This window comes from Mercenaria mercenaria, chromosome 3, assembly GCF_021730395.1.
Source record: "Mercenaria mercenaria strain notata chromosome 3, MADL_Memer_1, whole genome shotgun sequence".
In the NCBI taxonomy this organism is placed as follows: Eukaryota; Metazoa; Mollusca; class Bivalvia; order Venerida; family Veneridae; genus Mercenaria; species Mercenaria mercenaria.
The window spans coordinates 28,259,148-28,273,272 of NC_069363.1; the positions used below are offsets into that span (position 1 = coordinate 28,259,148).

The 14,125-nt window shown below is 35.9% G+C and overlaps 1 protein-coding gene across 2 annotated transcripts in view; it reads left to right on the forward strand.

Moving 5' to 3' along the window:
* Nucleotides 1–14,125, forward strand: part of LOC123525204 (phosphatidylinositol 3-kinase regulatory subunit alpha-like) — a 312,914-nt gene that overhangs the window by 13,645 nt on the left and 285,144 nt on the right. The gene's annotated exons all lie outside the window — the stretch shown is intronic.

A 14,125-nucleotide genomic window follows, 5' to 3' on the forward strand; every position in this document is an offset into this window, starting at 1 on the left:
TTTGAAACAATCAATTGGATGCCAGGAATTTTGAGACTGGTTTCCAAACTCAAAAGTGACTGTCAAAATCTGAATATTATGTAAAAATGTATTCACGCAAAAAACTTTTTCTTAATGAAAAAGGTCACTTTTGGTAAAACCACTTTCCATTGGCGCACTACCCTGTTAATGTTCAGATGTGATAAAAGTTTCTGTTATTCATAACGCATTTTTCTTGCATGATTGCATGAAATATTGATTTATAAACCTTTTTATCTAACACAAATATGTTTTGCATAAAAGAGTTTTTCTAAATTCATCCGAAAAGTACAACTGAACCATTTTTAAAAGTTCTAAGATACATTTTATGCATGTAAGAAGGTCTGGCAGTTTGACAATGTCAGTGTTTATTGTGTAACATTAAATTGTTGAAATGCTTTTCTGAAAAGATTGATTTCTTTCATTTCCATTAAATGCTTGAAATTACTTTTCTCACTCACTAAGATTACTGGAATCAGATACTGTAAAAGGTTATCCAAGAACATCAATCCACTCTGCTTTCTTTAATTGGTTTATAATGAGTTTTTTCCCTTGGACTAATAACAAATTCATTGTGTCTGTTCATAAATATAAAACATGTTTATAAACAGTATAAGTGAGCACATTATCATTCTTACAATGATCTGTCAGTAAATAGAATGCTAATATTTTCTTGATAAGTGATTAGTTCACTCATATTGAAAAATAAACATGTATTTGTCTGCTCTATTTCCATGTTTTCCTGAATGAATAGTATGGGTGTTTTTTGCCCTTTATTTGTTTTTAAAAGACATTTTTTGTCAAGCCCACTTGTGGAAGCAAAGACAGTTGTCCAAATGGCTGTTTGGTGTACGTGCATCCATTTGAGCGTCGTCTATCCGGATTTGTTTGTCCAGACCATAACTTTGACATGCATGGAGCAATCTTGTTTATAACTGGCGTGAATGTTAACCTCAGTTAAATGAATGTTACGGAGTGTCGTGCGCAAACCCCAGGTTCCTATCTCAAAGGTCATAGTCACAGTTGGAGGTCAAAGGTCATGTCATATCTTGTCCGGCCCATAACTTTGACATGCATTGAGGAATCTTGTCTATATTTGGCATGAATGTTAACCTCAGTGAGATGGAGTGCTGTGCACAAACCCCAAGTTCCTATCTCAAAGGTCAAAGTCACAGTGGGAGGTCAAAGGTCATGGTAGATCTTGTCCGGCCCATTTTGACATGCATTGAGGAATCTTGTTTATATTTGGCATGAATGTTTATTTAAATGAGACAGACTCTATTTCAAAGGTCAAGGTCACACAGTTAGGGGTCAAAGGGCAGGCTAGACATGTTGCTCATGGGCATCTAGTTTAAATTCTGTGATCAAACTTCTTCTGATTTGGTCCTATAGATACTATCAGAATATGAAAACAACATTCTGTTATGTAAGAGTTGCTTCCCCTAGACTGTGTAGCGATACCAGGCACTTGAGATGAAAATGTTCCTTTAGAGTGTGAGAACAATACTGTTGTAACTCCTATTAGATAAAGAAGAACTTACAACAGTATTGCATTCAGCCCTCTTAAATTAAGGCGAGGTATTATGGAAACATGATTAGTGTTATAATACAGCTGTATAATCAATTATATAGAGTTTTTACCAAACTCTGAATCCGGTTAATTACTCATTACTAGAATTTGTTTACTTGAGGAAGGCAGTTATTTAGGAATTACCATTTCAAACTGAAGCCAAAGTATTGCAACTTGCCTTTGAAAATTTACATATTTAATTCCAAAATAAAATTTGATATTAACAGAAGTAGAAGTTTTTATATGTATTTTTACGTGTATACTACTGTGATGAATCAAAATTACTGATTTTCAAAGAACAATAGAATAAGTGCATTAAAGCTGATCAGATAATTTTATTAAAATGTCAACAAGCAGCAAGTCTAGTGTTCCAGGTTTTTCTGTTAATCTATTGGTTGAGTATAGTGGAGTTTTGAACTGCTGTTCAGGAAGATGAAACCAAAGTACAGGAAGTGTCTGAAATAATGAAAAGTAGCAGGTCAACAAGAACTAGAGGAGGCTCTTGGAAAATGCCATTGTTTTCCAATATAGATTATTAAATTGACTGATAGAATTTTTAGTTTAGCCTTGAGACTTAACAGTCAAGTAGGATCATTTTGTATCATTAAAATAGCCTAATCAATTGTAAGAGAAGTACATGCTGAGTATTGAACTATTCTCTGACTGTGGCATGAGATAAAACAGGGACTGGTCTCAAATCTGCATGTGTTGTAAACTTAACAATGGTGTCATAAAAGTTGCAATTTCAGCTACTGCCCTTGTAGAAAAAAAAATTATAGTTGGAAGAAAGACAGTAGAAATGGGAAAAACAAATTTATTGATTTACAAAATTAATGTTTGATTGTCATTGTAATGTTAAGTGCTTCTGTTACTGGAATTGTGCTGTATTGTTTGAATAAACTAAACAAACAAGTGATGTAGGGTATTGCCTTGATTGCCGTTAGATTTAAACATTATTGTTTAATCCTGCAGATGATTTTCATTTAGTTAGTAACACAGGAGAACAAAGGCATGTTTATGTCTATTTGTTTGAAGACCTGTCAGTTTTGCCACAAATGTAGGTAGAAATAGATGTAAAGCCTGCCTACCACCAGTAGACAGACAGCTGTAGACCTACCTGTCCATGTTTTAGTCTATGCCACACCCAGCGTGTAAGTCATCAAGCCAGATTAGGAAAATGACCTGACGTCACTAGTGACCTTAATACAGGGAAACAGTCTTTTCTTGCATTACTCCATAAAAGGTCGATTTCTTCACCATAATGTGTCAACAGCCTGTGGCAGTGTTTTAGCAATGTGGTAGACTAGTGTTAAGACTTTAGACATGTTCGAATTAGCAAATAATTCATTTTTTAAAATTTATTAAAATTGTGCATTAAAACACCAAATGATATTGATCCAAAAAATGTTAATGACTAAATTCCGATTGATAAAGTGATGATTTTGTTGAATTGCTTAGTTTCTTTTTAAAATTTTTGATTGTACGAGTTTTTCAGTTTAGTATAAAAAGTTCAGAGCTGTCCCATTTTCAAGGTGTTTTCCTATGTGTGTCAGCAGTATGTTACATTGTTTTTAAACAATACATAATTTATGCAAAATTTCGAAGGACAGACAAAGACTTAGAAGATTAGCAAGCCTGATAGGCAAGTTACAGTGACCCCCAAAAACTGCAAATTACATGTGATAGATCATCAAATTTCATTTTAATGACTTCCAAGATAGGAAGATATATCCTTGGAAGGCTGGTGTGATTAAGGACATTTTACAACTTAAAGCTGTATGCAAGAGGATGAATATATCATAAACATAAAAAAATTGAAAAGAGAATTATCTTTAAAAAGAAATTAGTAACATAATTATAGGTTGAAAATTGAATGACATGTTTATAATTTACACATGGATGGTAGGCTGTATCTATAAGAGTAGAATTTCTTGTATTTATGCTTGTTTTGTTATATAAATGCTTTCTAGAACTCTCCAGATTAAAGCTCAACCATAAAGGAATAGATAGAGCTATTCCAGTCACCCTATTGTCTTTGTTCTTATCCACATCCTATTGTCTGTGTCTTTGACCACACTGGCATGGTGACAAGGGTCAAGGCTTATTTCTGGGCGTAACTGTTTTGTTTTTCTGCTGAATTGTATTTACAATTTCTGTCTATAGCTAAAATTTCATACTTTTGGGTAGAAGTGTTTGAAGAGCTAAACAAATGTGCAAGCTTGCCTTGTACATATATGAAATACGCACATAAAACATTGAGTATGCCCCTATTATGTTGGGTGTCAGTTAGGTCAAAGTCAAGGTCATTGTGATTAGGGACAGAAAATGGTACAGGCCATCATTGTGGAGCATTTGTGTTTTAAAAGCAGGTCTTGTTAAGCAAATATTCATATTAAAGTATGATATACATTGTACAGCTTAAATCATTTTTTATTTTGCATAAAATGAAACACAGTAGATAGCATGTCTCCAAATTTAGACTACATACATGTTTTAATATTAAAGTACTACCTAGTTTTGCTTTTACTTTATATTTACCTGAAAAGTTGATCTGGAGTTATGCCCCATTAGAATGTTAAGATAATAATGATAAGAACTTACTTGCATGTTCTTAGGTCCTCCTTTTACTGACTTAATATTGGAGGTTAATGTTAGCAACAGGAAATTGTTAATTATTTTCTTACTAATATCCCCCACTTTAGCAAATTTAGGACTGTTGTATCATAGCTGTCAAGGCTGTACAAAGGTCATGAGTGTGATTAGGGTTTGAAGGGGTGGTTGCCCCTCGTATGGGGTCAGGGGGGGTGAAAAGCCGGAGAAGCCCTTACATGGAAAATTGAGTTTTTTCAACACAAAACAGACCTACCTACCAATGTTTTTGCCCTTTTCTTTAAAGGCGATACCGAAGACGAAGAACCTGGTTTTGAATCGTCTCCCTCCTTGTTTACTTTTTGTGACGTTTATTCATGCAGTAGAAATTACACATTGCAATGGTTGCACCAGTGAATGTAAAAGCTGTATCATATGGTATGAAACTGTATGAAACACTGTGTCAGTGTTGCCGGGCAAGTTCGATTCAATGATTTTCTACGATAAAAATTTTGATTGTTTTAATTTTTAAAATGCGTGTGACTTGGAATAGTAGGCATGTGAGCATGATTTCTAAGGGCCGAAATGCGTGTGAGATGCGCAATGCATGTGTCTTGACAGGTATGTTGTATAGAGAGCAACTTCTCTGTTCAGAGTTCCTTCAATCCCTTAGGTTACTGATGATGCCAAGTGTGTTTCTTATTGTATAGTACTACATGTCAGGTTAGTACTTTGAAAGATACAGCTAACATAAAATTTAAGTAGGAAAGTTTAGAATGCAATATCCAGTCTGATGTTTCACACTGAAAGGTACAGCTAACATAAAACTTAAGTAGGAAAGTTTAGAATGCAATACCCAGTCTGATGTTTCACACTGAAAGATACAGCTAACATAAAACTTAAGTAGGAAAGTTTAGAATGCAATACCCAGTCTGATGTTTCACACTGAAAGATACAGCTAACATAAAACTTAAGTAGGAAAGTTTAGAATGCAATACCCATCTGGTGTTTCACACTGAAAGATACAGCTGACATAAAACTTAAGTAGGAAAGTTTCACACTGGTCAGTTGAACTTGTATCACCAATGGAAGTGTTCCTTGACCATGTGCCTATACCATGGACCAATTGTCCTGCTGGTTGACATGTTCCTGACTTATCCATGATCCTTTTCTTATCAGCAACTGTGTCCTGGTGTTTATCAAGTGTTCAAAAGTTTTATCTGTCATTTACCTTAAATCCAAGGTGTTTGACCAGCTTGATTGTCTTTTTTTGCTTATGTGACAAATTTTATCAGCTTATTTTCAGTGTTTCAAAAGTTTTCATTTAACCTTAGATGTTTGAACTCTCTAAGGCCTTGTGGTTTCTTGCTTAATTCTATGTTTAGACAAGATGAAAGCTTGTTTGTAGAAGATGGGTCAGTGACCACTGGTTTGTATGAAGAGAAAATCTGATTTAGAGAGTTATTGGAGGTTTTTAACCTTTACCTTAAACATTATGAATTAGTGATGTCATGCTGATTGGATCTGGAACCATCCTGCCAAAACTTGTACCATTTACTTGCATTATGAGGGTCCCAGAAAATCGCGAATTTTTTTATTATTTCGAAAATAAGCGACACATTAAATAATTATTTCAACTGGTGTTATTTCAATGTATACTTGATAGGACTCTAGAGTTTAAAATTAAAAATCTGTCATATTATTTGTGTATTTTTTTTTAAAATAATAGACGGCAGTCAGTGCTAGTCGGTGCACGCTTACTTTTCCTCCTACAAAAAGAAGTGGCTTCCATTTAATTTCATGTAACTTTCCCGATATACATCTCACAGGATTAAAATTTTTATCGTAACTAATGGCAATGCGTGGCGCGTAATTATTTTGCATTTCAAGTCTTTGACGTCACTTATGTTAAAAAAGTGATATAATTTTGAAATTAACGGTAGCACGCACTTCCAGAAATGACGAAATCAGATAAGTTTGTGGCGCAGAAAGTATTAAAAGTATTATGTTGCCCTGTCTTTGAATCACTCGCCCAACCTTCCTTAAAACGTTTACGCCACGTAAAGACAAGTGTCCTGCTAACATTTGCCTGATCTCCAGAATTTTTCACTTCCCATTTTGTTTGTGAAAAAGTCATATCTGGACATACACAATATATTATTAATACTTTCTGCGCTGCAAACTTATTTGACGTCACAGTTTCTGAAAGTGCGTTGGACCGTTACTTTCAAAGTTACATCACCATTTTAAAGCAAGTGATGTCAAAGACTTGAAACAAAACATAATTACGCATTACACGTTGCCATTAACGACGATATAAATTTTAATCCTATGAGATGTATATCGGGTAAGTTACATGAGTTTAGATGGAAGCCGCTCCTTTTTGTAGGAGGAAAACTGAGCATGCACCAACTAGCACTGACTGCCGTCCATCATTTAAAGAATACTCAAATAATATGAGAGGTATTTAATTTTAAACTCTATAGTCATGTCGAGTATACATTGAAATATCATCAGTTAAAATAATTATTTGATGCGTCGCTTATTTTTGAAATGATAAACAAAAAATCGCGATTTTCTTGGACAACCCTCGTATATTGTACTGACATAGGCCACTGGTCTTTTTGGTTTTTACATTGATGTTGCATTCTTTGTTGATTGTCTTGTCACTATTTTGTAACAGTCTTAGGAAACTCTTGAATTAATGTACAATATCAACCAGTGATATGTTTAATTTTTTTTTTGCGTTTGCATTTTGTCTTGTATGTCTTGTGACATTTTCAGTCATTTTAGCTCACCCTGGTTGGTCTTTGTTCATACACCGTCTATCTACTATCTGTCCATTGCTCCAAATAACATTTCCTCTGAAACTAATAACGCTTTACCAAATTAACTTGATGCATCCTTATTTTTATAGCAATCAAAAATTTAAAAATCTTGTAAGAGGTCATATGGATTAAAATTTGGTACGTTTTAACAGAAATGATACTTAGTGCCGGACCAAAATGGCTGCCTGATCTGTCAAAAAAAATGTCACTTTGGCCAGATTCTCATATATAGCTCCCCAGAAAACAATGATAAGAATAGAGTTTACAGAAATCATCTCTAGTTAACGCTCTGTTATAATAGCTAAATGATAGTCAAATCATAGAAAAACACTCCATATTTTATCTGCAACCAACCAGGTTAGAATGTTGTTTTTAGCTCACCTGTCACAAAGTGACAAGGTGAGCTTTTGTGATCGCGCAGTGTCCGTCGTCCGTCGTCCGTCCGTCCGTCCGTAAACTTTTTGCTTGTGACCACTCTAGAGGTCACATTTTTCATGGGATCTTTATGAAAATTGGTCAGAATGTTCATCTTGATGATATCTAGGTCAAGTTCGAAACTGGGTCATGTGCGGTCAAAAACTAGGTCAGTAGGTCTAAAAATAGAAAAACCTTGTGACCACTCTAGAGGTCACATTTTTCATGGGATCTTTATGAAAGTTGGTCAGAATGTTTATCTTGATGATATCTAGGTCAAGTTCGAAACTGGGTCACGTGCCTTCAAAAACTAGGTCAGTAGGTCTAAAAATAGAAAAACCTTGTGACCACTCTAGAGGTCACATTTTTCATGGGATCTTTATGAAAGTTGGTCAGAATGTTTATCTTGATGATATCTAGGTCAAGTTCGAAACTGGGTCACGTGCGGTCAAAAACTAGGTCAGTAGGTCTAAAAATAGAAAAACCTTGTGACCTCTCTAGAGGTCACATTTTTCATGGGATCTTCATGAAAGTTGGTCAGAATGTTCATCTTGATGATATCTAGGTCAAGTTCGAAACTGGGTCACGTGCGGTCAAAAACTAGGTCAGTAGGTCTAAAAATAGAAAAACCTTGTGACCACTCTAGAGGTCACATTTTTCATGGGATCTTCATGAAAGTTGGTCAGAATGTTCATCTTGATGATATTTAGGTCAAGTTCGAAACTGGGTCACGTGCAGTCAAAAACTAGGTCAGTAGGTCTAAAAATAGAAAAACCTTGTGACCACTCTAGAGGTCACATTTTTCATGGGATCTTTATGAAAGTTGGTCAGAATATCTTGATGATATCTAGGTCAAGTTCGAAACTGGGTCACGTGCGGTCAAAAACTAGGTCAGTAGGTCTAAAAATAGAAAAACCTTGTTACCGCTCTAGAGGTCACATTTTTCATGGGATCTTCATGAAAGTTGGTCAGAATGTTCATCTTGATGATATCTAGGTCAAGTTCGAAACTGGGTCACATGCAGTCAAAAACTAGGTCAGTAGGTCTAAAAATAGAAAAACCTTGTGACCGCTCTAGAGGTCACATTTTTCATGGGATCTTTATGAAAGTTGGTCAGAATGTTCATCTTGATGATATCTAGGTCAAGTTCGAAACTGGGTCACGTGCCTTCAAAAACTAGGTCAGTGGGTCTAAAAATAGAAAAACCTTGTGACCACTCTAGAGGTCACATTTTTCATGGGATCTTCATGAAAGTTGGTCAGAATGTTCATCTTGATGATATCTAGGTCAAGTTCGAAACTGGGTCACGTGCCTTCAAAAACTAGGTCAGTAGGTCTAAAAATAGAAAAACCTTGTGACCACTCTAGAGGTCACATTTTTCATGGGATCTTCATGAAAGTTGGTCAGAATGTTCATCTTGATGATATCTAGGTCAAGTTCGAAACTGGGTTACGTGCGGTCAAAAACTAGGTCAGTAGGTCTAAAAATAGAAAAACCTTGTGACCACTCTAGAGGTCACATTTTTCATGGGATCTTTATGAAAGTTGGTCAGAATGTTCATCTTGATGATATCTAGGTCAAGTTCGAAACTGGGTCACGTGCCTTCAAAAACTAGGTCAGTAGGTCTAAAAATAGAAAAACCTTGTGACCTCTCTAGAGGCCATATATTTCAAAAGATCTTCATGAAAATTGGTCAGAACGTTCACCTTGATGATATCTAGGTCAAGTTCGAAACTCGGTCACGTGCCATCAAAAACTAGGTCAGTAGGTCAAATAATAGAAAAACCTTGTGACCTCTCTAAAGGCCATATTTTTCATGGGATCTGTATGAAAGTTGGTCTGAATGTTCATCTTGATGATATCTAGGTCAAGTTCGAAACTGGGTCATGTGCTGTCAAAAACTAGGTCAGTAGGTCTAAAAATAGAAAAAAAAACGATGTCATACTTAAAACTGGGTCATGTGGGAAGAGGTGAGCGATTCAGGACCATCATGGTCCTCTTGTTTCTGCAATGATGAAATATAGGTCTAGTTTAAAAATGTGTCATTTTTGGGGGGTAAAATCTAAGGTAAACTAGGTAAAGTTGTGGAAAACCTTGATATCAGCTGCAGGATAGAAGTAGTTCAAGTTTTTCTGTAGCATTCTTGCAAGTAGCTCTCTCAGTTTGTTTTCTTTTTGGTGTAGAGCCATTTTTCAACAGTATTTCAGTTATATAATGATGGTCACTTAATCTAACAATATTTCAGTACTAAACTGTTCTCTACAAGTAACTTTCATCTTCTCCACATGAATCAGAGGTGGAGAACAAATTATTTCTGACACAGTGTCTTCTATAAGATCGCCACGGAAAACATATGCCTTCTCCGTGGATTGAACTCACAACCCCATGATCAGTAGATCTGCATTGTCCTAATGAGGTTATTAAGCCCTCGGGTTCTAAATTTAGTTACCAGAACTTAAATTAGATAAACATTTAATCAACTTATTCTTATGAACCACAGGATGGATGTTCACCAAACTTAAAGTTCTCTCAAATGGTTCTGCTTAGCTGCTCTTAAATGCTGACATTTTTTAGCAGTATGCCCTGCATTATAGTAATCTTAGTTCAGTTGGTCTTCTTACCATCTTACTTTATTTAACAAAAATCAAAGAAGCTTATTAATAGATACATATTGCATATCGACATTGCTTATAATTATAAATATAATGTAAATATTTGGAAATGAGCTTGGCCTAGATTAGGGTGGATAATGTTAATCCATAAATATTTACATGATGTCCTACTTTAACTGCCTGTGTTTTAGTGGATTATGACAGTCTGTAGTATGTCATGGCTTTCTCAGTATGTAGCAGCTTGTGTTGGTTTGTAAACTGTGGTTTAAAGAAAGAGGGGTGGTTGTAGAAATATTTTAAATACCACTTGTCCTTCATTTAGAGGGATAGTTCAAAATACCCATTGTGCTGCAACTATATAGAATGATTCCAAACACCCATTTTCCTTCACTTAGAGGGATGGCACCTTTAGAATGATTCCAGAACCCATTCTTCATTAAAAAGATTGTAACTATAGAATGATTTTAAACACCCCTAGTCTATAACTTAGAAGGATTGCAAATATAGAATGATTCCAACACCCATTGTCCTTCACTTATAGGGATTGCAACTATTGAATGATTCCAACACCCACTGTCCTTCACTTATAGTGATGGCACCTTTAGAATGATTCCAAAGCCCCTTCTTCATTAAAACAGTTGCAACTGTAGAATGATTTTAAACACCCACTGTTCTTCTCTTATAGGGATTGCAACTATAGAATGATTCCAACACCCATTGTCCTTTACTTATAGTGATGGCACCTTTAGAATGATTCCAAAGCCCCTTCTTCATTAAAACAATTGCAACTGTAGAATGATTTTAAACACCCACTGTGGGATTGCAACTATATATAGAATGATTCCAATACCCATTGTCCTTTACTTAGCGAGGTGGCAACTATAGAATGATTCCAAACAGCGTTGTCCTTCACTTAAAGGGATTGCAACTATTATATGATTCCAATACCCATTGTCCTTTACTTAGAGAGGTGGCAACTATAGAATGATTCCAAACAGCTTTGTCCTTCACTGAAAGGGATTGCAACTATTGAATGATTCCAATACCCATTGTCCTTTACTTGAGGGATTGCAACTATTGAATGATTCCAACACCCATTGTCCTTTACTTGAGGGATTGAAACTATGGAATGATTCCAACACTCATTGTCCTGTTTTTAGAGAGTTAGAAACTATAGAATGATTCCAAACACCCTTTGTCCTTCACTTAGAGGGATTGCAACTATTGAATGATTCAAACACCAGGACACTAGACAACTTTTGGGGACAGGTACCCATACCCTGAGGAAGGGGAATTTATTGTCGTTTTAAGACAAAAAGGGGAAGTTTTTTAAGCCATATATATGTTACTACTTTTCACATTTATTAATACTGTTTTCAATCATTTCTAACTAATATAACTATTTTGCAGCAGTAACCTTCCTTAGAGGCACTATAATATAACTTGAAAGAGAGTTTATATCTAGTTGTGTCAAACAACCTATTATCAGGAGAATTTTCTTCTGAGAAAGGAGATAAAAACATATTATTTCATGAGGGAAATGGGGCCCATATTCGGCCCCAAAAATGGCCAAATGAGTGCCCTGAACACCCATTGTCCTTTACTTGGAGGGATGGCAACTGTAGAATTATTCAAACACCCATTGTCCTTTACTTAGAGGGATGGCAATGATAGAATGATTCCAGACATTCTTTGTCCTTCACTTATAGGGATGTCAACTATAGATTATTCAAACACCCTTTGTCCATCACTTAGAGGGGAGGGATTCCAACTATAAAATGATTCAAACATCCATTGTCCTTCACTTAGAGGGATGGCAACGATAGAATGATTCCAAACACCCTTTGTCCTTTACTTATAGGGATGGCAACTATAGATTATTCAAACACCCTTTGTCCATCACTTAGAGGGATTGCAACTATAAAATGATTCAAACACCCATTGTCCTTTACTTAAAGGGATGGCAACGATAGAATGATTCCAAACACCCTTTGTCCTTTACTTATAGGGATGGCAACTATAGATTATTCAAACACCCTTTGTCCTTTACTTAGAGGGATGGCAACTGTAGAATGATTCCAAACACCCTTTGTCTTTTACTTATAGGGATGGCAACTATAGATTATTCAAACACCCTTTGTCCATCCCTTAGAGGAATTGCAACTATAAAATGTTCCAACACCCATTGTCCTTCACATAGAGGGATGGCAACTGTAGAATGATTCCAAACACCCTTTGTCCTTTACTTATAGGGATTGCAACTATAGATTATTCAAACACTCTATGTCCATCACTTAGAGGAACTGCAACTATAAAATGATTCAAAATCCATTGTCCTTCACTTAGAGGGATGGCAACTGTAGACTGATTCCAAACGCCCCTTGTCCTTTACTTAGAGGGATTGCAACTATAGAATGATTCCAACACCTATTGTCCTTCACTTAGAGGGATGACAGCTATAGAATGATTTCAATACCAATTGTCCTTTACTTAGAGGAATGGCAACTATAGAATGATTCCAACACCCATTGTCCTTCACAGAGGGATTACAACTGTATAATGATTCCAACACACATTGTTCTTCACTTACAGGGATGGCACCTTAAGAAGATTCCAAACACCCATTTTCCTTCACTTAGAGGAATGTCCCCTTTAGAATGATTCCAAAGTTCCATTTTCATTAAAAAGATTGCAAATATAGAATGATTTTAAACACCCTAGTCAATAATTCAAAGGGATTGCAACTATAGAATGATTCCAAACACCCCTTGTCCATCACCTAGAGGGATGGCAACTATAGAATGATTCAAAACACACTTTGTCCTTCACTAGGAATGATTTCTAACACTCCTTTCCCATCACTGAGAGGGATGAGAACTATAGAATGGTCTCAAACACCAGTAGCCAATCACTTAGAGGGATGAGAACTATAGAATGGTTTCAGACACCAGTTGACAATCACTTAGAGGGATGAGAACTGTAGAATGGTCTCAGAAACCAGTAGCCAATCACTTAGAGGGATGAGAACTATAGAATGGTCTCAGACACCAGTAGCCAATCACTTTGAGGGATGAGACCTATAGAATGGTCTCAAGACACCAGTTGCCAATCACTTAGAGGAATGAGAACTATAGAATGGTCTCAGACACCAGTTGCCAATCACTTAGAGGGATGAGAACTATAGAATGGTCTAAGACACCAGTTGCCAATCACTTAGAGGGATGAAAACTATACTGGTCTCAGACACCAGCTGCCAGTCACTTACAGGGATGAGAACTGTAGAATGGTCTCAGACACCAGTTAGTTGCCAATCATTTAGAGGGATGAGAACTATAGAATGGTCTCAAACACCAGTTGCCAATCACTTAGAGGGATGAAAACTAGTCTCAGACACCAGTTGCCAATCACTTAGAGGGATGAGAACTATTAAAATGGTCTCAAACACCAGTTGCCAATCACTTAGAGGGATAAGAACTATAGAATTGTCTCTAACACCAGTTGCCAATCACTTAGAGAGATGAGAACTGTAGAATTGTCTCAAACACCAGTTGCCAATCTTTTAGAGGGATGAGAACTATAGAATGGTCTCAAACACCAGTTGCCAATCACTTAGAGGGATGAGAACTATAGAATGGTCTCAAACACCAGTTGCCAATCACTTAGAGGGATGAGAACTATAGAATGGTCTCAAACATCAGTTGCCTGATCGCATAGAGGGATGAGAACTATAGAAAGGTCTCAAACACCAGTTGTCAATCATTAAGAGAGGTGGCAACAATCACTTATTGTCTTGTCAAATTCTCCTTGGAAGTGTCTCAAAAAGTTGGTCACTAGGTTGATACCAATAAAAACTCATCATACAGCTTGTAGTCTTATCTTGTGATCATTAACAATAGAGAAAAAAAGAGAAATATTTCACAATTTACTTTATGTAATTGACAGTTTTCAGCACAAATAGAAGCGATAAGCAAAGCTATATTGCACTTTAATTGATATTTTTCAATATTTAAATAGAAACTAGGCCAGTGTGTTTTATTAACACACTGACATACTTTTCAATCTATTATTTGGCAATTGATCTTGAAGTACAAGAG